We start from the raw sequence: 21,344 nt of genomic DNA, 5'->3' as shown, positions 1-21,344 counted from the left end.
TCCCAGAAGAGTACATGTACTGCAGCATAGTTGGTTATTGTTTAATATGTGCTTTAGAAAAAAAAAAAGAATACTACTACTACTATCCTTAAGACTTTAGTTCATTTAAAGGAAAGGATTAAAAAATACTTTTCACCCACCCGGTGTGGCTCAGAGGTTGAGCATCGACATATGAACCAGGAGGTCAAGGTCAGGGCACATGCGCAGGTTTACGGCTCCATCCTCTGTAGGGGGCGTGCAGGAGGCAGCCGATCCATGATTCTCTCTCATCATTGATGTTTTATCTCTCCCTCCCTCTCCCTTCCTCTCTGAAATCTACAAAATTATATTTTTAAAAATACTTTTCACATCTTTGATTCTGTTTCGGTTAAAAGCAAAAGACAAAATGGTAACATCATTATATACTCTGGTGGGAAGGCAGCCTGGATCCCAATGTCTACATTTTCGCTTTGGCTCTACCCCGCACTAGCGATGGGACCGTTAAAAAGTAACTTTCCAGCCGAAACCGGTTTGGCTCAGTGGATAGAGCATCGGCCTGCGGACTGAAAGGTCCCAGGTTTGATTCCGGTCAAGGGCATGTACCTGGGTTGCGGGCACTTCCCCAGTGGGGGATGTGCAGGAGGCAGCTGATCGATGTTTCTCTCTCATCGATGTTTCTGGCTCTCTATCCCTCTCTCTTCCTCTCTGTAAAAAAATCAATAAAATATATTAAAAAAAAAAAAAAAAAAAAAAAAAAAGTAACTTTCTGGCCAAACCGGTTTGGCTCAGTGGATAGAGCGTTGGCTTGCGGACTGAAAGGTCCCAGGTTCGATTCCGGTCAAGGGCATGTACCTGGGTTGCGGGCACATCCCCAGTAGGAGATGTGCAGGAGGCAGCTGATCGATGTTTCTCTCTCATCGATGTTTCTAACTCTCTATCTCTCTCCCTTCCTCTCTGTAAAAAATCAATAAAATATATTAAAAAAATAACTTTCTGGTTAGGTTGTCTCGATTAGAATGAGGCAGACAACCCAAGTGACTGCTGGCGTCCTTCGCTCGGAGGCCCGCGGTCCTGGGAACAAAGCCTGGATGGGGGAGTCCGATCCGGGATCCATCCTTACACTAGAGTTCCTACTGGCTCTGCATCTTCGAGCTGATTGACTTCCCCAGATGAAATTCGTGTGTGTGTGTGTGTGTGTGTGTGTGTGTGTGTGTGTGTGTGTTCGGTGAGAAGTCAACGAGTTAAAGCCCCAGGTGGGTGCACAGGGAGGAGCTGGATCAAAGTTAGCATCTCCTCGTCAAGCCTACGTTTCTCTCGCTTCTTGTAGAAACCTCGACTTCTTCTGTGGACCGGCTTCCCCTCGTACCCCCAAATCTGGGCACGTGGCTATTTTTTTTTCTATTTATTTTAAACATGAAAAGACATACATGTCCAATGACATGTAATGACACACTCAATGAATAGCCTTGGTGGAGAATCATATTCACACGCAGCCAGGGCTGCGCTGGGAAGCCGAGGCGTCGGTGTCCCCCCTCCTCCCGCACACACCCCTGCTCTGGCGTCTAAACGCTCCGGGGTGGAGTTTAAAGGCAGCTTCGGCGTCCAGCCCAGCCGGTGCGCACGTCCCACCTGCCCGCCAGCCCGGCCGCGCACACCTGAGGGCGGGCGGGGCCCAGAGCTGAGCGCTGCCACTGGCTGCGGGCAGTTTGGGGGGAATTCGCCAAGCGGGGCAGGCGAGTGCGTGCATTTCTGGAAGCGGACACCCCGACGGGGCCTCGGGTTACGGGGGATGGTCATCTCCTTCGGAACCAGGAGGAGACACTGTGCTGCCCTTACCTGGGCGGGAAGCCTCGGACCAAACCATTCCTCCCGGCGCGTTCCGATGGCAGCGAGAGAGAGGGTACCAACTCCAAATGTTTACCCAGGTTCACTTACTGGGCGGCCGCGTGTGTCGGTCGTCATTTATTCTATTGAGTGCATTGGCAGTCACGGAGCTCTGTGCTTACACAGGGGGCTAAATAAGTGACCGATCTCAGGGGACCCCCCCGCCGCTCTGAAGAAATGGAAGCGCCCGCCGGGCGTCCCTGTGGTCCACGCGCAGCTCAGCCGAGTCCGGCCGGGGCTCCGCGCGGCGCGCCAGCTGCGGGCGGCGGGGTGCTGGGCTGCGGGGGTGGCTCTGACTCTCACCGGAGATGTCATGCTGCATCTCAATTCGTTCATGTAGCCGATTAGAAATAATAGCAGGACCTCCGCCGATCGGGTGTTCTATGTGCCCAGCCCTGTGCTGAGGACGTTTTCTGAATTCATCATTTAACCCTCCCAAGCTAAGGCTGGCCATCCCGTGGCAGGTGCTGTACGATCGCCGCTTCACAGGTGAGGAGGCTGAAGAAAAGAGGTGGAGCAAGTGGCAGAGCCCGAGCCCTCTGGCTGCGACGCCTACGATCTTACACGGCTGTCCTCTGCCTCCTCCCACGCAGCGCGAAACAGCCGAGAAGCAGCGATGCAGGCGCCCAGGCCACCCACCAGCGTGACCTCTGCTTCGCCGCGCGCACCCGAGCTGGAACCGGGCTGGAGAGGCGATGGCACGTAGCCCTCCAGTCGCTCGCTCATCGCTGTCATCACCAGAAAGAGAAGCTAGTCAAGGGCTGAGCACAAGGGGGAATTCGTGAGACGCTCTTGAGGACGACTATGCTACTCACAGTATGTCATGGGCTCAATGAAATGCTTTCCATACGTGATCTCCCGTGCGCCTTAAAACCCATGAGATACTAATTGCTACTGTTTCCCCCATTACACAGGGAAGAAAATGGAGCCTCAGAGAGGTTACCTGCCTAGATGAAGGGTCACACAGCCAGGAAGAAACAGAACGGAGACTGTAATTGAGATTGCCTCGAGCTCTTCACCAGTTCGTGACACTGTATGAGGCCGGCAGTGATAGAAACGTGCAAATCTATGCGCTCCACGTCCTCCACCCCCCACCCCGTGATTTGGGCAACTGTGAATAAATGTGACAACTGAGCAAGGCCGGTGGAGTCTGAATCCCAGGAACTTCTCACATAGATCTCCTATTTGCTTGCTAGTGTATGAACAGATTGTGGGTAACTCATTAATGGCTGGTTTGATGAGCTCCTTTTAAGATTCCTTAACTCAGCCGGGCAAAATGCACCAAGACTTTCCCAAGCAGCATCTCTCTAGAAAATTAACAGTTGTGGACATAAATGTTCAACTCATTTACTTTGGTCTTTCTCTTAAACATTTTTGTTTTCTGTAAAAAATTCCTCATCTTTTCCTCAGGCCAAGGGATGATTCAATGTTTCAGGTAGATTGGGGAGAATAAAACACATTACTAATTTTGAAAAGATACATAACCCTCCTCTCCCCAGTTAATTTGGAAACTCTCAATGGTCTTTTACTCTTCTATTGTATGTTTGAAGGCAGAACTCTGTGGTTGCAACTGTAGGCTCACAAGCCAAACCCAGCCCTAAAGATGTTACTGTTGGCTCACACAGTGTTTAAAAATTGTTTTGAGCCAACATTAGAAATTAGGAGCTTTTGCATAAACATTCCGTTTTCTAGCGTCCCTTAAAATATTGAAAGACGTATCCACATTCAGCGATGTTTCTACATGGTACCTTTTGACTGGGCTAGATTTTAGAGGGTCTTTGCTCTTTCTATGTTGATATTGTCAATGACCTCTGGCCCATTTCTTTCATGTAATAGATATATCTGTCCTCATCTGGGGCCCTCGAGATGGCAACCTCCGTATCTCATCACGTCTCTCTGCCCTTTGCCCCCCACTATTCTCTAGGGCCCAGGTTGTCTCTTACTTTTTGAGATGCTGTATATACAGGCCTTCTGTTTAGCTCCTGGGTCTTCTGAAGATTCAGGTGGGGCAAAACAATGGAGAAGAGCTGCTTAAGTCATTCAAGTTTTTGCATATCTCAGGTGCAACCCAACCAGATTTCTCGATTGCCGTGTGTTTTAGGGGACTTTTTGGCCAATGATCTGGGGAAATTCCTTTTCCTTGTTAGATTTGTGGAAACCATAGGTCATTTTCTAAATCAGTGAGTGAAGGTTTCAGGTTTCAGTTGGAATTATTTTTCAGCAAAGTCTCTTTATTGTCTTCAAAGTAATATGAATACATAAGGAAATATTACTTATACTAGTTACTCAGCCCTGGTGAAGTCTCTTTCCTTTTACAATTGAACTATTTCACGGATCCAAACAGGAATTAGAGACCCTATCCTCTCTTTCCCACCCCAACCACCTGGCCTAGGGGAGGCAGAAAGGAGACTTGTTGAGTGGAACCCCAGACCCACAAACTGGTTGTTGCTTCCTTCCTGGGGGCCTTTGATGACTAGTTTTGCTTGATTCTCATGTGGAGCGCTGAAAAGCAGCTTCCATAAGAGATGTCCTCTCAGAGATGACTTGGTAGAGGCAAAAATTTGTATTTCTCTGTTATCATTTATGTAAATAATTTTAATAGAAGATGGAAGCCTTATCGGGCCATGTTCTGGTGAAAGTTTAGAAGTTCCCATGTTCACTGACGAGGAAACACTGTAACATGGCAAATGGCCAAGAAAGCCCCAGTTGATCCATTTCCTCAGGATTATTGAAGGGTCTCAGGCATGCCATCTCAGAGTCTCCTTCACCTCTAAACCAGCTCTATTAAAAATAGATTACCTTAAGCCTTCGGCTCTCAATCGTTCATGAGGAGCTTGTTACAATACATATTCCTGGGTCCCACCTTTGAAGACTCCAGTTTGGCTCGTTCTGGGATGGGGCTGAGGACTCTGCTTTTTAAACTAGCCCTGCAGGTTATTCTGACACAGGTGATCTGTGTGCACGCATCAGAATATCAACTGCGTAAGGGCCTCTTTCATCTTGGTTTTAAAATTACACTAAGGCTGTAACTATTTAATATGCTTTCCTGAAAACATGTTCTATTTTTGATGGTGGGGTTTGGGAGGAGATTGAATACTTTAAAACTTGGCACATCACAATGCTGGGAAAAGGGTTCTTGAAATGGGGACTTTACAGGTACTTCATTCTTGATAATTTCATAAAGCTTCCTATTATGGTAATAAGATCTTGTCAGAGATGAGAATAGGTACACAGCATAAAAGAGGGGGAAACATAGAAGATGAAACATTTCTCTTTAAAAGAGCTGTTATTAAGAAGGCTTTAGATAATGCTTGAGTTAAGTGGAACAGGCAAAGTATCATCTTTTAATTTTCAGAAAATCGGCTGAGAAGATTTTCTGCCACAAGTAGCAGATCACCCAACCATTAATTACATGGTCCATAAAGACATTAAAACAAGAAGCCTGAAGATGGGGGATTCCAGATATGGAGCTCAAAGATCCAGGCTCCCTCTTCTCTGCCCCCCTCAGGATGTTGTCCTATAGTTCCAGACCTACCACCTCATGGTCACAAGATGGCTGCATCTTCAAACGTTCAAGGAGAAATGAAATCTTACTTAAACAAAATCCTATTCAAAAGTGCACGTAGCCGACTTCCCCTCATATCTCATTGATCAGAAGTAGCCAGAATGAGGTCACACCAAACATTAACAAAGGATCATGGGATGACACTCTAGGTTTATAGCAACCATGGTTCATACCCTGTAGAGAGGACCCACCTTCTCTGAAAATGCTGCTGTAGAAAACACTGAAGGTCCTTTAAATTGATATATAAACCACAAAAAAACTGGGGAAATGACAACAGATAGGCAACCAATCCTATCTGCCCTGATGGTGAAAGTATCCTTGAGGCTTAGTGGTTGCAGAATCCTAGAAATGCATTGAGAGTGGGGTGATAGGATGGGAAGGAGAGGTGATGATCAGAATTGCTTCTAGGATGGTGGTGGGGTAGGATGGGAGTGGATGTGGTGTGGGAGACGACCTGAAGAAACAGTTGGCTTTCTTTTTGATATTTTGACGAGTCATGCCTGAGTTAAGGATGCCTTGATAAGAACTAGAAGTATGTGTAAAGCTTGCCACAAGGAATAATAAAATAAAAGTGACAGCCATCTTGTAACATCTTCTGTGAGCTAATAACCTTTGGTTATTTCAGAATCTACCTGTAGGGTTCCTTATTGCAATAATTTAGTATCTTACCACCTGTTATTTAATATAAAATGAAGTATTATTTCAGCTTCTTACAGCTCCCATGTAAGACTATGGTAAATAGCACTGTATAGTGTTTCCTTTTGTCTTCAACTTTGGAGCTCACACAAGATACTTAGACATGTTAAAAAAAGAAATGTCAGCCATATATGTAATCCACTTGTTTACTTTATGCTTTGCTTTGTTCCAAAGATTCTTGAAGGGGCTTGACAGAATCCACCTAATACATACAGGTAAGAATAAATGGAAATGCCACCCTAATACCTAAGTAGGATAAAGTTACTGTTTTATGTAATGCAAAATGATGAAAAATGAATTTAATAATTTCTGAGACTAATGTTAAACTTTCAAGGACTATTATTTCAAAATTAAAATCTAAACTATTGTAATCGGGAAGGCTTTGTTTCAACCAAAGGAATTTGTTTCTTTTGTAATGTAATTTCAGAACAATTTGCTTGAGCATTAATGTATATGTCAATACACTTAATGGTTATTTAAATTTTTAATTTTATAAAAATTGAATTTCTATTTCAGAAATAGTTTATATTTAATAGCTATTGTCATTTTAAACGTTTAAAGGCTCTATTGATTATGAGTCTTTTTACATTATTGAAGAAATAGGTATTGATTCATCTGATGTTGTAATATTTTAATAGATATATGTTAACATTTTATGAGGAAGTTTAATTTTATTTAAGTAAATTGAAAATTGCTGTTGCTTCAGAATAATTAGTACAATACAATGCTCTTCAACTTTGATGCCTGTTTTAACAATATCATTCTTTCTAGAAATATGAAAAAAACAGACAACAGTGTGTAAGATTGTCTTTTTACCACATTTGCTTCTCACTATAGATTTATATTTTTTTCTTCATTTTAAAAGTTAGTTGCTAGCGTCCTGATACTTCAGCATGTATCCCTCAAGAACAAGGACATTCTACATAATAATGATCCAATGATTATACTTCATAAAATTAACATTAATCCATTATTATTATCTAATATGTAGTCTATTTTCAGATGACCTCAATTGTCCCAATAATATCCTACGTAAATGATGTTAAACTCTGCTTCAGAACCCAGTCACAGACCCTGCCTTGCATCTAGTTGTCAAGTTTCTTCAGTCACCTTTAATCTAGAACCTTCCCTTGCCTCTTCTGTCTTTCATGAGATTGATCTCATAGACGCATCCAGACCAGAAGTTTTGTAGACTGTTCCTCAGTTTGGATTACTATAATCTTTTCCTCTCGCGATTAGATTCACATTAAGCATTTTTGGTGAGAGATGACATTAAGATTAATTTGAACAGATATTAGATTTTCTTTTTTTATATATGTTTTTATTGATTTCAGAGAGAGGAAGGAGAGGGAGAGAGAGATAGAAATATCAATGATGAGAGAGAATAGTCAATTGGCTGCCTCCTGTACACCCCCTACAGGGGATGGAGCCTGGAACCCAGTCATGTGCCCTCACTGGGTATCCAGCTGAGACCTCCTGCTTCATAGGCTGACACGCAACCACTGAGTCAAACCACCTGGGCTAGATTTTCTTAATAAATGTATTACCATAGCTATGTTTCACTCCACTAATTTACGTGTACATTTTAAATATTTATTTTCTTTGCTGATAATGCAGTTTAATTCAAAGCTACTAAATGAGGTAAAATGTTGTACTGTACTATTTGTCATGAAAGAGGCATCCTTTGCAGACTGGCAGATTTCATGTTTTCTTTTCTTTCTGGCTTAAACAACAGAAATTTATTTAGTCACCATCCTGGGGGCTAGAGTCCAAGATCAAGACGAGGGTGGGGGTGGTTTCATTCTGAGGCCTCTCTCCCTGGCCTGTAGTTGACCATCTTCTTACAGTGTCTTCATGTGTTTTTTTCCCCCTGTGAGATCTCATATTTTCACAGATGAATTTTAATATTAAGAATGATGCAACCTAAGATGTGTGAATAATTGGTTTAAAATATGTATTTTTTGTGTACAAGACTAATAACCACACTGTATTATTTTTATGTGGGTGATCATACAGTTCTAGTGCCCTGGTCGGTGTGGCTCAGTTGGATGGGCGTTGCCCTGTGCACCAGAAGGTTGCTGGTTTGATTCCTGGTCCGGGCACAAGCTTGGGTTTTGAGCTGGATCCCTGGTGGGTGGGGGTCGTGCAGGGAGCAATATTTTTCTCTCCCTTCCCCTTCTCCCTACCTCTCTCTCTAAAAATCAACAAACAAACAAACAAGTTCTAGCAATGTGAACCCTTGACAGTAAGTCTTAACAAGTCTTTGCTACATTGTGGAATAAAACTAACAAGGTGTTTGGTGAGAAATGCAAAATTGTTAATTACTTTATAAAACAGGAAATAGAGAAAATCTCCTGAAATACTGCAGCTCTAGTTTACAATATGTATTTACAAACTTTTGCTGCATGCTTTACTATAATAATGGCTGCTGTTCTCTGAGTATGTGCCAGATCTTTTACGTGTTATTGCCTGTAATTAGCACAACAAGCTTAGGGGGAAGATAAAATTGTTAACTTTTTAGATTGAAAACAAAGCAGATTTTAGCCATTATGAATACTGAATCTCTCTCTCTCTCTCTCTCTCTCTCTCTCTCTCTCTCTCTCTCTCTCTCTCTCTCTTCCTTGCCTGCATTCGAACCTCAGGTCCTTCAACCCCCAGGCGATGCTCTATCCACTGAGCCAAACCAATCCGCACTCTTCTCCTCTCTTTTTTTTAGGGCCTAAAGTAGAGGGTTTCAATCAACTTCTTTTTCCTGGTAGATTCAACTAAGCCCACTTGTTGAGCTTCAAGCCCTCACATTTGCCTCTTGTTGATCACTGACAGAGAAAGAATTCGACAGGGCGCCTAGAGTTACATTGGGAAATCCCTACATGAGGAGAGAGAAAGGAGACTATGTCGTTTTTTTCCATGTCTCTAATATTCAGAAATATTCCCCCGAGAAAATTGGGGAGAACAGACAGGGAATAAGGTTATGGGTGCCTAGCTGCTGAGAAGCCTTCTCAGACTCTGAAAGAGTAACAGGAGAACTCCCTGTGGACTAAAAGGCATCTCTGGTCAGCCTCGGTCTGGAAGAAAGTCTTGGCTTAACAGTCCTTTTCCAGAGAGCAGGTTGCCTGACCTAGTGAAGAAGTTGCACCGTGTGTCTGTTTTCCATCCCATTCCTCTGACCTCATCCTCTTAGATTTCTTCTCCGCAAAGCCAATTGAACAGTTGTATCTCATACTCAGGCTCAAAAACCTCTCGGATGAGTTGTCACACCTGTATCCTGCTCTCACCTCACCCTAGCATAACCACGTGTACATGTTTATGTACATTAAAAGATGGTGGGAACATCAAGAGAGAATATTGGGAGAGAGATGGGTATATTGACTACTTATTATCTCATCCTAATCTCTAGTTTATTATTGCAGTTCTTCCAGAACACTCGTATTTTGCTGTGCTTTTCTCTGAAGTTTTCCCTGCCCCTGGACTTCACCATGGACTGCACCCACTCTACAGGGACTGTCATGTGTTCAAAGCACAGTGTAAGTAATAGAAATAAACAGTGCCATGCCCCCTCCCCTAAGGAACTCCTTCTACATGGAGTCTCTCACGGATGGTCAAAGACAAACAACAGGGTAGATGGATGGTAGAGGGTTCGGTGGGAATGGGTAGCAATTGGAGAAACAAAACCTTAAAAGAATGGTTCTTTCCCTTTTTCTTTTTGGGATGACCTACCTGTTGCAACTCCAGTGTCACTGCTTGAATGAGAAGGAACTGGGATCTTCTCTCACCTGTAAGAATGAGCTTCCCTTCTGAAATGCTAATCGACTAAGACTTTCAAAAGCTGACGGTGGGGTGGGAGGGAGAAGACTGCTTAGACCTGCCGGCAGGGGAGGGAAATCCTGTGGAAAGGGAGAGGAAGGTGACATCATGTTCTTCTTGTGAAAAAGTCAGCCCTTAGATTCTGAGAATATGGGGTCCTCTTAACAGAAACAGGGTGGATGAACAGCTTGGAAAGAAAGTTCTGAGTTGGATTATAGATATGTTGATTTTGTTAATCTTTTTGCTGGACATAAGTAGGTGGATTGTTGGTTCCCAGTAAACTTCTCGTTGAAAATACTCTTCATAACTCACCCCTTTCTCTGGGGAATCCTTTTTCTTTCCCCCACCTTCCCCTCACACCTACACATAAAGCCAAAATGCAGCTACGTGATTTGTCTGGAAGCAGCCATTCTCTTACTTGACCCTGTCTTCTTGACTTTGATCATGGAATAGGAAGAGCACTTGACTCATTCGGGACCTCTCATGGTCTCCACAGTGATTGGATCTGGGATGGACACATGACTCAGCCTGAGCCTACGAAATACCTTCCCTTGGATTTTTCAAATTTGAGCTATAAGTTAATGCCATTTTCTTTCTGCTCAGTAAGCTGTGGAAATGTGTACTGAGATCTGCAGGCAACAAAGTTTCTGTCCTCATGGAGAAACTAAACCAAAATAATGAAGTGAACACCCAGAGAGAAAATAGCGAGAACATGGATGGTGTTTGATTTCCTGGTTCCATCTACTCTAGGGACAACCCTACCTTTGCCTTTTCTCTGTCCGATTACATGAACCTATACATTCCTCTTTGGACTACACAAGTTTAAGTATATTCCTATTACCAGAAATCAAAGAGTCCTAAAATAAAAGTGACGTGATCACAACTACCAGACTGTTTATCTATGAATCTTAGCCCCAGAGGCACCCCAACTATCAACTGTTATAAAAGTTATTTTCCCTAATATACCTCTAGAAAAGAATGGTTTTGTAATCATTGAAAATGGTTGACTCTAATAGTTGCTGTATGACAATGGTATAACTCACTAGTTTGCAAATAACTGGGTGATAATATTTGTTCCAAATTTTTCAGGCATAAAATGTATACATTAGTTTAGTAAGATATGTGCAATGAAGATCTAACATTTTGGTTTTTTTTTTAAAGGAGCTGCCTCTTATCAGGAGCTTACCATTACATTTGTCCTTAACCCCTATTATGTACAGTTCTGACAGGAGCTCTGGTTTGCCTTGGTATGTAAAGAAATTGGGAACTAGCAATATTGTATTTCTAACAGTGACCTTGACATTTCTCTCTCTCTGGAACCGAACCTGGGACCCTTCAGTCTGCAGGCCAAAGCTCTATCCACTCAGCCAAACCAGTCAAGACTCTTTAGATGGAAGTGAAAACAACCTCAAAAACAATGAGGGAGAGGATTCATTTCCAGAGCATTCACAGATGCCATTTATGTTGCAAAGCTTCCTTCCTGAATTGTTTTCCATTTTCAATTGAGGGGTTATTTTAAAGCAAATAGATGAACCTGGTGAAAGGGAGAAAGAGAGTGAGGAGGGAGTGTGAGAAAGAGAGGCTTTGTAATGACTTCCATGTGAGGACAGCCTGGGACCCCTTTCTCCAACCTCATCTCCTTCCATCCTTTCTGTCCCTTTCTGGTTGGAACACATCATAATTCCCCAACTTGTACACTATTTCAAGCCTCTGGGGTCTTACTTGGACTGCTCTGTGTCCATGTAGAGTTCTTTTTCCCTCCTTTTGGTACGGATTCCAAACCCTCTGCCTTTCTCCTTTCCTTCTTCAAGGGAAAAAGAAGAGAGTAGAAGAGCCCTGGCTGGTTTGGCTCAGTGGATAGAGCATCAGCCTGCGGACTAAAGGGTCCCAGGTTCGATTCTGGCCAAGGGCATGTACTCTAGGAGAGTCTTTCTAATTACCTTTTCCTGTCTGTGCGAGGTACCCTCCCCTGGGGCCCAGTGCTATCCTGTGCTTATCTCTGTCATGGTTCTAGCCATATTGGATGGAAATAATCACTCTGACCCTCTTTTCTAATTAGAGTGGTTTTCAACCTTCCTAATGCCGTGACCCTTTCATATGGTCCCTCATGTTGTGGTGACTCCAACCATAAAATTATTTTCGTTGCTACTTCATAACTGTAATTTTGCTACTGTAATTTTACGATTATGAATCATAATGTAAATATCTGGTATGCAGGATGTATTTTCATTGTTTGCGACCCACAGGTTGAGAACCACTGGTCAATAGAGGATCCAGAAATTGACCCAAGCCATTATACTCAATTAATATTTGACAAAGGAGGCAAGAGCATACCACGGAGTCAAAACAGCCTCTTTAATAAATGGTGCTGGGAAATTTGGTCAGATATGTGCAAAAAAATGAAACTAGATCACCAACTTAACCCATACACAAAAACAAACTCAAAATGGCTAAAGGACTTGAATGTAAGACGGGAAACCATAAAAACCCTACAAGACTCCATAGCAGCAAAATTGCAGACATATGTCGTAACAATATCTTTACAGACACAGATCCTAGGGCAAGAGAGACTAAGGAGAAAATAAACAGATGGGACTACATCAAAATAAAAAGCTTCTGCACAGCAAAAGAAACCATCAACAAAACAACAAGAAAGCCCACTGCATGGGAGAACATATTTGCCAATGTTATCTTCAATAAGGGTTTAATCTCCAACATTTACAGGGAACTCATACAACTTAACAAAATGAAGATAAACAATCCAATCAAAAAATGGGCAAAGGACACTTTTCGAAAGAGGACATTCAGAAAGCCAAGAGACACATGAAAACATGCTCAAAGTCACTAATCATCCGAGAGATGCACATCAAAACAACAATGAGGTACTACCTCACACCTGTCAGAATGGCTATCATCAACAAATCAACAAACAACAATGCTGGAGAGGATGCGGAGAAAAAGGAACCCTCCTTCACCGCTGGTGGGAATGCAGACTGGTGCAGCCATTGTGGAACACAGAATGGCGTTTCCTCAGAAAATTAAAAATGGAGCTCCCATTTGACCCCGTGATCCCACTTCTAGGAATATATCCCAAGAAAACAGAAACACCAACCAGAAAGGATATATGCACTTCTATGTTCATAGCAGCACAATTTACAATAACTAAGATTTGGAAACAGCCTAAATGCCTATCAGCAGATGAGTGGATTAGAAAACTGTGGTACATCTACACAATGGAATACTACGCTGCTATAAAAAAGAAAGCATTCTTACCATTTGCAGCAGCATGGATGGAACTGGAGAGCATTATGCTAAGTGAAATAAGCCAGGCAGTGAAAGAAAAATACTACATGATCTCACTCATTTATGGATAATAAAGAACATTATAACTTAACGAACAAAAAGATAGATACAGAGACAGAGAAGCATCGAACAAACTGTCAAATTACAGCTGGAAGGCTGAGGTGTTTTGCGGGGGTGGGGGTAAGAGATCAATCAAAGGACTTATATGCATAACCAATGGACACAAGACACTGGGGGTGGGGTGGGGTAAAGGCATGTGCCTGGGTTTATGGGAGGCTAGGGGAAGGTCAGTGGGGAAAAAAGGAGACATATGTACTACTATTTGTAATACTTTAAACAAGAAAATAAAATTTAAATTTAAAAAGTCCAGGAAGGTAGAACTCAGTAAAAACAGTGGGTGTATAAATTTCTAGGACACAAAGAAATTTCTAGGGCAATTATAGCCTGAGTAAAGGTGACAAATGTCAAAGCCAGATTGAAAAAGTCTGGAAAAAGTGATCAAGGATAAAGTGACCAAAAAATGTGTAAGACAATTCTTAAAAGACTTTTAGGCCATCAAGGAAAAGAGAGAAATTTGATTTAGAACACAATTGTCACAATGATTAATAATTAAGTACCATAATAAGTATCATTAAGTTAATCACAGATTTCCAAAAGTCACTAAATCTTCAAAAGTATTATAACATGAAAATGGCACTAGTCTAGGAAACAGAAGGTGTAACTTCTAATTTCAAACATTAACTGTGAGAGCACATTCATTGGGGAATAAAAGTAGTTTTGAAAATGGAAAACTATGGAAATATAATTTTGGATCATCCTTCCTCAAGGTACCTATGAAGACGTGGAGAGGATTTAGGAGAGAAAGAAGAGCTAAATGTCTTGTCCAACCAATGGGTTCAGGAACAATCATCCTTTATCAATGAGTAGAGAGCTGAAGGGATCCTTCAAACCAGAAACAGAAACATGTAACCAGGCACAGTCTGACTCTGGTAGTAACTGCAAGGAAGTAATTTATTACAGTCAGGCTACAGGGAAAGTTGGCATTGACTTGGGCCACATGTCCCCTCCCATGAACTGCCTCCAGATGTCAGCATCATGAAAAAGTTAAACAAGCTTGAAACATCTAGTGAGTAGGCCTGAGGCAATTTTAAGGGAAAAGATCAAATGTGAGGACAGGAATTCCAGGGACCCACAGCTTCAAACGGTAAGCTCTCCCATCTGACTCCAAATACCCTAAAAACAGGAAATATACCTCCAATTCATTTATTCAACAAATGGACTCCATGCTAGGTGTTAGAGATGAAAGAGTAAATATTATTCACCATAATAGCACCAACGCTCAGAACAGAATAAACACAGTTTTGATTGCGAGAGGGTTTTACTTACAGGTGAGGAGGGCCAACTGGGGCTCAGGAGAAAAATCTTTATGAGCCAACATGAAAACATCTTTCAAACCAGAAGCAGCTGCTCTATTAACCCACACCTTGGGAGAAAAGCAGAGAACAGTTTCCAGTAGGAAGCAATTAGGAACAAAGCAATTGCAACTTGTCAAGTAATACAAAGACAATAATAATTTAATCTTTTTGAAATAATTTTATTGATTTCAGAGAGGAAGGGAGAAGGAGAGAGGGAGAGGATGAGAGAGAGGATGAGGGAGTGCAACTGTAGGTCAGGTATATAGTTTACAATGTGGAAACGTTTGCAATTAATTAAACAAAAAACAAACCTACAAGATGTTTGGTGGAAACAAAACAAACTCAAAAAAAGATAGGCACTCAAAGAACAGAAATATAAATGATCAATAATCATAAAATCCTTTTTAATAATAGTAGGGAAATCCCTTGTAAAGTAAGACATGTCTTTTTTACTTCTCATAATTTTTAAAATTGTGGTGTGAAAATACTTAGAGTTGTTGGGTTCTAATACATCATGGATGCAAATGCAAATAGGCACAGATATTTTGGAATATTATCAGACGATCTATTAAATCAAAAGATGCATATGCTTTCTGTCCCAGGAATCATACTCCATGAACTTCTATCTTATGCAAACTAAGCAACCAATATGTAATATCATAGGAACAAAGCTATTTATTAAAGCATCATTACTAGTGTAAAGAAACTGGAAAACACGAATAAGGAAGTAATAGAATGGCGTGCCATACCATGGAATACTTTGCAGCCAAATATATGACTTAGAGGTTTCTCATATTTTCTCAGAAGGGTTCCAATGATGTATTTTTTGAGTGTGAAAGCATAGATGCAGAGAGTTGTGGATAAAATAATCCACTTTTGTAAAATAACTAATGATACATTTCTACTGAATGCATAGTTTAAAGTGTACATATTTAAATTGTCTTATACTTCATTTGTGGGTATTGTGGGCAGACTGAACCTGTAAACAGCAAGATAAAAAATTCTATTCCTGTCAATATCTGCTGTATTGACTTTCTCTTTTTGCACAACAAATCACCACACACTTAATGGTTTAAAATACCATAATTGTATAATCACAGAGTCTGTGCTTCAGTGATTGGGGTACGGGATAGCTAGGTTCTCTGCTTGAAGTGTCACCCACCTACATCAAGGTTTTGCCTGGTTTCCTGCTGCCTACCAACCAGGGCCTCCTGACATCCAGCCTGCCTGTGCTTATTCAGACCTGAGCAAGAGCCTCTGACCTTCCCCACATACTGCTGAATTTTCTCCCTCCCTGAGCAAGAGCCTCCGACCTTCCCCACATACTGCTGAATTTTCTCCCTCCCCTGTCTTGATTCCTGACCTGCTCTGGAGCTTTTTCTGATTGCACACCTGCCAACTTGGGCTCCCTCTGCCTAGAACAGCGGTTCTCAACCTGTGGGTCGCGACCCCTTTGGCGGTCGAACGACCCTTCCACAGGGGTCGCCTAAGACCATCCTGCATATCAGATATTTACATGACAATTCATCACAGTAGCAACATGACAGTTATAAAGTAGCAACGAAAATAATTTTATGGTTGGGTCACAACACGAGGAACTGTATTTAAAGGGCCAGAAGGTTGAGAACCACTGCAGGTAGTGTATTCTAAACTCAAGGCAGTGTGTGTGTGTGTGTGTGCTTTTCTTATGAAAAAACAGAAGGGTAAACTTAAATTTACATCTTTGTGCCTTAGCTGGTTTGGCTCAGTGGATAGAGTGTCAGCCCATGGACTGAAGGGCCTTGTTTGATTCTGGTCAAGGGCAACTACCTCCATTGCAGGCAGGCTTGATCCCCAGTCAGGGCAATGTGTCTCCCTTACGTCAATGTTTCTGTCTCTCCCACTCCCTTCCATTCTCTCTAAAAATCAATGGAAAAATGTCCTCCAGTGAGGATTAACAAAACAAAACAAAATTTTACATCTTTGTAAAATTACTTTTTTGCTGTTTTCTCCTGGGAACGACTTTTATGTTCTCTGATAGAGCTTCTTGTTTATAATTTTATTTTTTCAATAAAAAGTATTAATTTGGTGTAACATAAACAGTTATGCCAACAGCCAAGATGGCTAAGAAAGAAAGCTGCTGTTTACATTCTCTTTCTTAATAAGTGTTATGTTTGCTTTGGCTAAATTGCTTCTTTGGCAAATTACCATTTTTTTGTTACGGTTTTTTCATGTAGAGTGATGTATAAGTGTGAAGGAGTGAAGACAATTTTAACTTATAAATGTTCAGTCAAATTCTGAAACGAATGTTATGATTAACTATCACATTTCTTTAGTTTATTTTATACGTATCTTTTAAAGAAACTATGTTTAAATTCACAGAATTAAAGTAAACATTGAAGGCATACAGTGACGATCCATACAGTAAACTCACTTGTTATTAGGGCTTAGTTGTCAAAATGCCTTCATAGTCAGAATGACGCTTACTTCGGATCTTCTCCCAGCACCTGATTTTGATTTCTGCATGACCCTCTACACCTGATGCGTTAGAACAACTAGATTTGTACAAGGAAACAACTGAGTGTGTGAACCCATTTGCTCAGATGTTCCCACTAAAAGGAGTTGTCTCTGAATTTCTGGCTAAGTAGTCTGATGGGCAGGTCTGGCGAGAAAAGGACTTCTGGACATGAGCACATGCCGGAGGCACCCCAGAAAACCAGGGCCTAAGCTGGCATGCACGGGCTCGGATTCAGCTCACTTATTTAATTCGATGATTTAAAACTGTGATAAGAGGCAGGCAAAATGTGGTGTCAAATTCAAAACAAAGTGTGGTGATCTGCCTAGTTTTCAACTTGTTGCTTGCCGATGAAAACACTTTTCCACAAGTAAGCTGATGAGCAGATGGTGCTAATAAGGCCAATTAAGTGCTAAGCTTCTGGAAATGTTTTTGTTGAGTGACATCTTCAGACTGGTTTCTGCTAACATACATCTTAAGCCATGTGTTTCTAAGGTGCAATAGTATTCATAGTTATGGTCACTGGAATGTTTGCTTTCAAGAATACGGACTCAGACAAAACTAATAAAAGCCCTTTGCCCCAATTTTAAAGACACTATGTGAAGTTGAGTGGTGAGAGTCTAACCTTTTTTGGGACTCTGGGGGGTTCAGTCTAGGTCGCCGGTTTTCAGTACCTGGTACATGAAGAGATTTTCTCTAATCTGCAATGAAAAGTGAATATACTAAAAAACAAAAACAAAAAAGTAATGGATTTCAGAGCGGAAGGTGCTTTTTCCCTTTCCTCTTAACTTTTTACTTTCTTATTTTTAAAAAATATATGTTTATTGATTTCAAAGAGGAAGGGAGAGGGAGAGAGAGATATAGAAACATCAATGATGAGAATCCTGCACACCCCACACTGGGAGTCAAGCTCGCAACCTGGGCATGTGCCCTGGCCAGGAATTGAGTCATGACCTCCTGGTTCACAGGTCAACACTCAATCACAAAGCCACGCCAGCTGGGCTACTTTCTTATTTTTTATTTTGGTAATTTGGAAGTTATTGATCTTATTCTTTTATTGATTTCTAACTACATAATGCCGTGGTTCTCAACCTTCTGGCCCTTTAAAACAGTTCCTCATGGTGTGACCCCCAACCATAAAATTATTTTCGTTGCTACTTCTTAACTGTAATTTTGCTACTGTTATGAATCCTAACGTAAATATCTGATATGCAGGATGGTCTTAGGCGACCCCTGTGAAAGGGTCGTTCGACCACCAAAGGGGTCGCGACCCACAGGTTGAGAACCACTGACATAATGTTTTATTTGGATCACAGGTAAATAGAATTAAATTAATCATAATACATTATCATCATTGATCCATAAATGATTCTTCTATATTATACTTTTTATTCTTAAAATTTATTTTTATTTGCCACCCCTCCCCACAAAGACAGGTATGGTGAATAGTCACCCAAACCAAGAGCCAAAATACTAACAATAATTTTCATCTACCTATACATTCTTCCCATCTTCCTGCCTGTCTCCTTCCCTCATATCCACAGGGAGTCCTCGGGTTACGTCAGACTCGACTTTGTGGTTACGTCGCCATCTCCTATTTACAGTATTTATATAAAAAAAAAGTTCCATCATTTCGACGTATGTACATATGTGCTTTATATTGTTTATTATTTATTTACAACAAATAAAGGTCAGGAATTGTTATCTTTCTTTAACATTTTTTTTTACTGTTTCACTTCATTACTGCTGTGTCTGTGCTCCATGTGAGTGACGTAGGTGCTTATGTAGGTGGGTTCCGACTTAGGGCAAAAATTGTGTTACATTGTGGCCATAGGAATGGATCTATGATGTAATCCGAAGACCTACTATATATACTGGAGAGCTGGTGCACGAATTCGTACACCAGTGGGGTCCCTCGGCACAATCCCCCAAGGGGCCTTGGATTGCCAGAGGGCACAGGCCATGCCGAGGGACCCCACTGGTGCACAGTTGGGGCTGGGGAGGGATGCGGAAAGGCTCCAGGGCGTGTCCGGCCTGTCTCAGTCCTGATCAGCCGGACCCCAGCAGCAAGCTAACCTATCAGTTGGAGCATCTGCCCCCTGGTGGTCAGTGCACGTCATAGCAAGCGGTTGAGCGGCCTTAGCATATCATTAGCATGTTATGCTTTGATTGGTTGAATGGATGACTGGACGACCAGACACTTGGCATATTAGGCTTTTATTATATAGGATGTCACCTTCTCCCTGTATGTGTGTAACTCCAAATTTCTCCTTTTTATAAGAACATCAGCCATAATGACCTCATTTTGACTTGATTACATCTGTAAAGACTGTCTCCAAAAAAGGTCATAATCTGAGGTACTGGAGGTTAGGACTTCAACATATAAATTTGGGGGGAACACAATTCAACCCATAACAATAGAGAGTTTACTTCTTTATTTATTACTATCAAGTTAACAGTGAAGCACTTGAAAAAGTTCAAGGAAGACTTGGTTTAAGTCCTTTCCCAAAAAGGAAAGCGACTAAAGAGAAAAGAAAGGAGTAATGGGAAAAAAGAAATGTAATTGAAATTTAATAAATTAACATTTATAATTTTTGCCTGCCCAGAATTTTTTTCTCCTTTTGGTAATATTGCTTTGATTTTGCTCCAGGTGTGGTTACACTGGAGGCTGAAACATTCTACTAAGCCAGTGATTTTCAACCTTTTTCATCTCCTGGAACACATAAACTAATTACTACAATTCTGCAGCACACCAAAAAATATATTATAGTTTTTGCCGATCTGATCAGACAAAAAACAATAACAACAAAAAAAGGTATGATTTTGATTCATTCACACCGGAAAGCTATTGTTGTGTTAGTTGTTGTTATTTTTTAATTTGACAATCTCGGGGAAACAAGATCAGTGCCCCTGACTAAATAGTCAGGTATTGCATGTTTTAAAAGTTCTTAGGGCACACCAGTGTGCCTGCTGTGGCACACCGGTTGAAAATCGCTGTTCTACACTGAGTTATTGGAGGAGGGATGACTACATGACCTAACATGGGCCAATCTTAACATCTGACTGAGAATGTTACCTAGGACTTTCGTTGGAGGTCTTATAAGAGTGGTATGCTCTGTCTCCTGGGGTTGCCGGTGGACAACTTTGACACCTCTTGAGGAGAATCTAGGTCAACACGGGGAAAGTAGAGCTGAAAGATGGAGAGAGGAGAAAGGAGGACAATGTCATCTCGAGTTCTTAGATTCACTTATGCATAAAGTTCAGCCTTTGGACTTCCAAGTTACATGAGCTGATGAATTTCCTTTTTGGTTTAGGTTGGGCTCCTGTTATTGGCAAATGCTCATTCAGTCTTTGAAGGAAGATCATAGGAAGTAGACAATTACAGAAGTGAAATAATTTGTCCTATGCTTCAATGAGTGCAAAATAACAGAATACTTCGAAGTCTTCCTAAAATGAGCTAACAAATTGTCTCCCTCCTTTTTCTCTTTCATTGAGTTCTTAGGGGCCTCACTTTTCTACCACTTTTTTTTTTTATTGTTTACTGTGTGTTTTCATATACTTATAATCAAGTATATCAAACTTGCTAAGAGACTAGATCTTAATTATTTTAACTACTAAAGAGAAATGGCAATTATGTGATGTGTAGAGGTGCTGATTATCACTATAATGACAATCATTGTAAATTTACAAATGTATCGAATTAGCATGTTGTATACCTTAAATTTACAAAATGCTATATGTTATATTTCAATTATAAAAAGTGGTTGAAGGGGGAAATAATCCAAAAACACATAATATGTTTTTAAATGAAAGCTTGTACTTGTGCATTCACTCACCAACTCTTCAGTGGAGCCAAGTTCTTTCCTTTGAGTTTTGAAAATACTAATTGTATTTTTGAAAAAAATTTTTGGCATAAATCACACTCTCATTTATATCATTTTTAATTGTATAGTTTCCACTTCATAATATGGAGAAAGACTATAAAGACATTGCTGAGCAGTCTGAGTGCAGAATCTTTCTGGATTTTTACAATTAAAGAAGTTTTTTTAACAATTACCTCACCTGCATATAATTTGATTTTTTTTTTTTTTAGCAACTCACCTTTTAAGCATCTGTAAGCATTTGATTTAAGTTTTCACAGAATCAAAGCCTAACTTATTTGCACTCATATTTCTAATTCTGTGTAATATGTAATTGAATTATA

General features: G+C 41.0%; 1 long non-coding RNA gene across 1 annotated transcript in view; it reads left to right on the top strand.

Moving 5' to 3' along the window:
* The first annotated feature begins 896 nt into the window (after nucleotides 1-896).
* The window catches only part of LOC118656803, a 35,694-nt gene continuing 15,246 nt past the window's right edge, over nucleotides 897-21,344 (top strand). Inside the window, exons 1-4 of the long non-coding RNA XR_004967699.1 lie at nucleotides 897-2,679; nucleotides 2,778-3,060; nucleotides 6,299-6,339; nucleotides 9,535-9,648. This is a non-coding gene — a long non-coding RNA (uncharacterized LOC118656803). The remainder of the gene's footprint in view (nucleotides 2,680-2,777; nucleotides 3,061-6,298; nucleotides 6,340-9,534; nucleotides 9,649-21,344) is intronic.

Source organism: Myotis myotis, unplaced genomic scaffold (assembly GCF_014108235.1).
Source record: "Myotis myotis isolate mMyoMyo1 unplaced genomic scaffold, mMyoMyo1.p scaffold_m19_p_5, whole genome shotgun sequence".
Lineage (NCBI taxonomy): Eukaryota > Metazoa > Chordata > Mammalia > Chiroptera > Vespertilionidae > Myotis > Myotis myotis.
The sequence above is the reverse complement of the archived record's forward strand: the minus strand, read 5'-3'. Positions and strand labels throughout refer to the sequence as shown.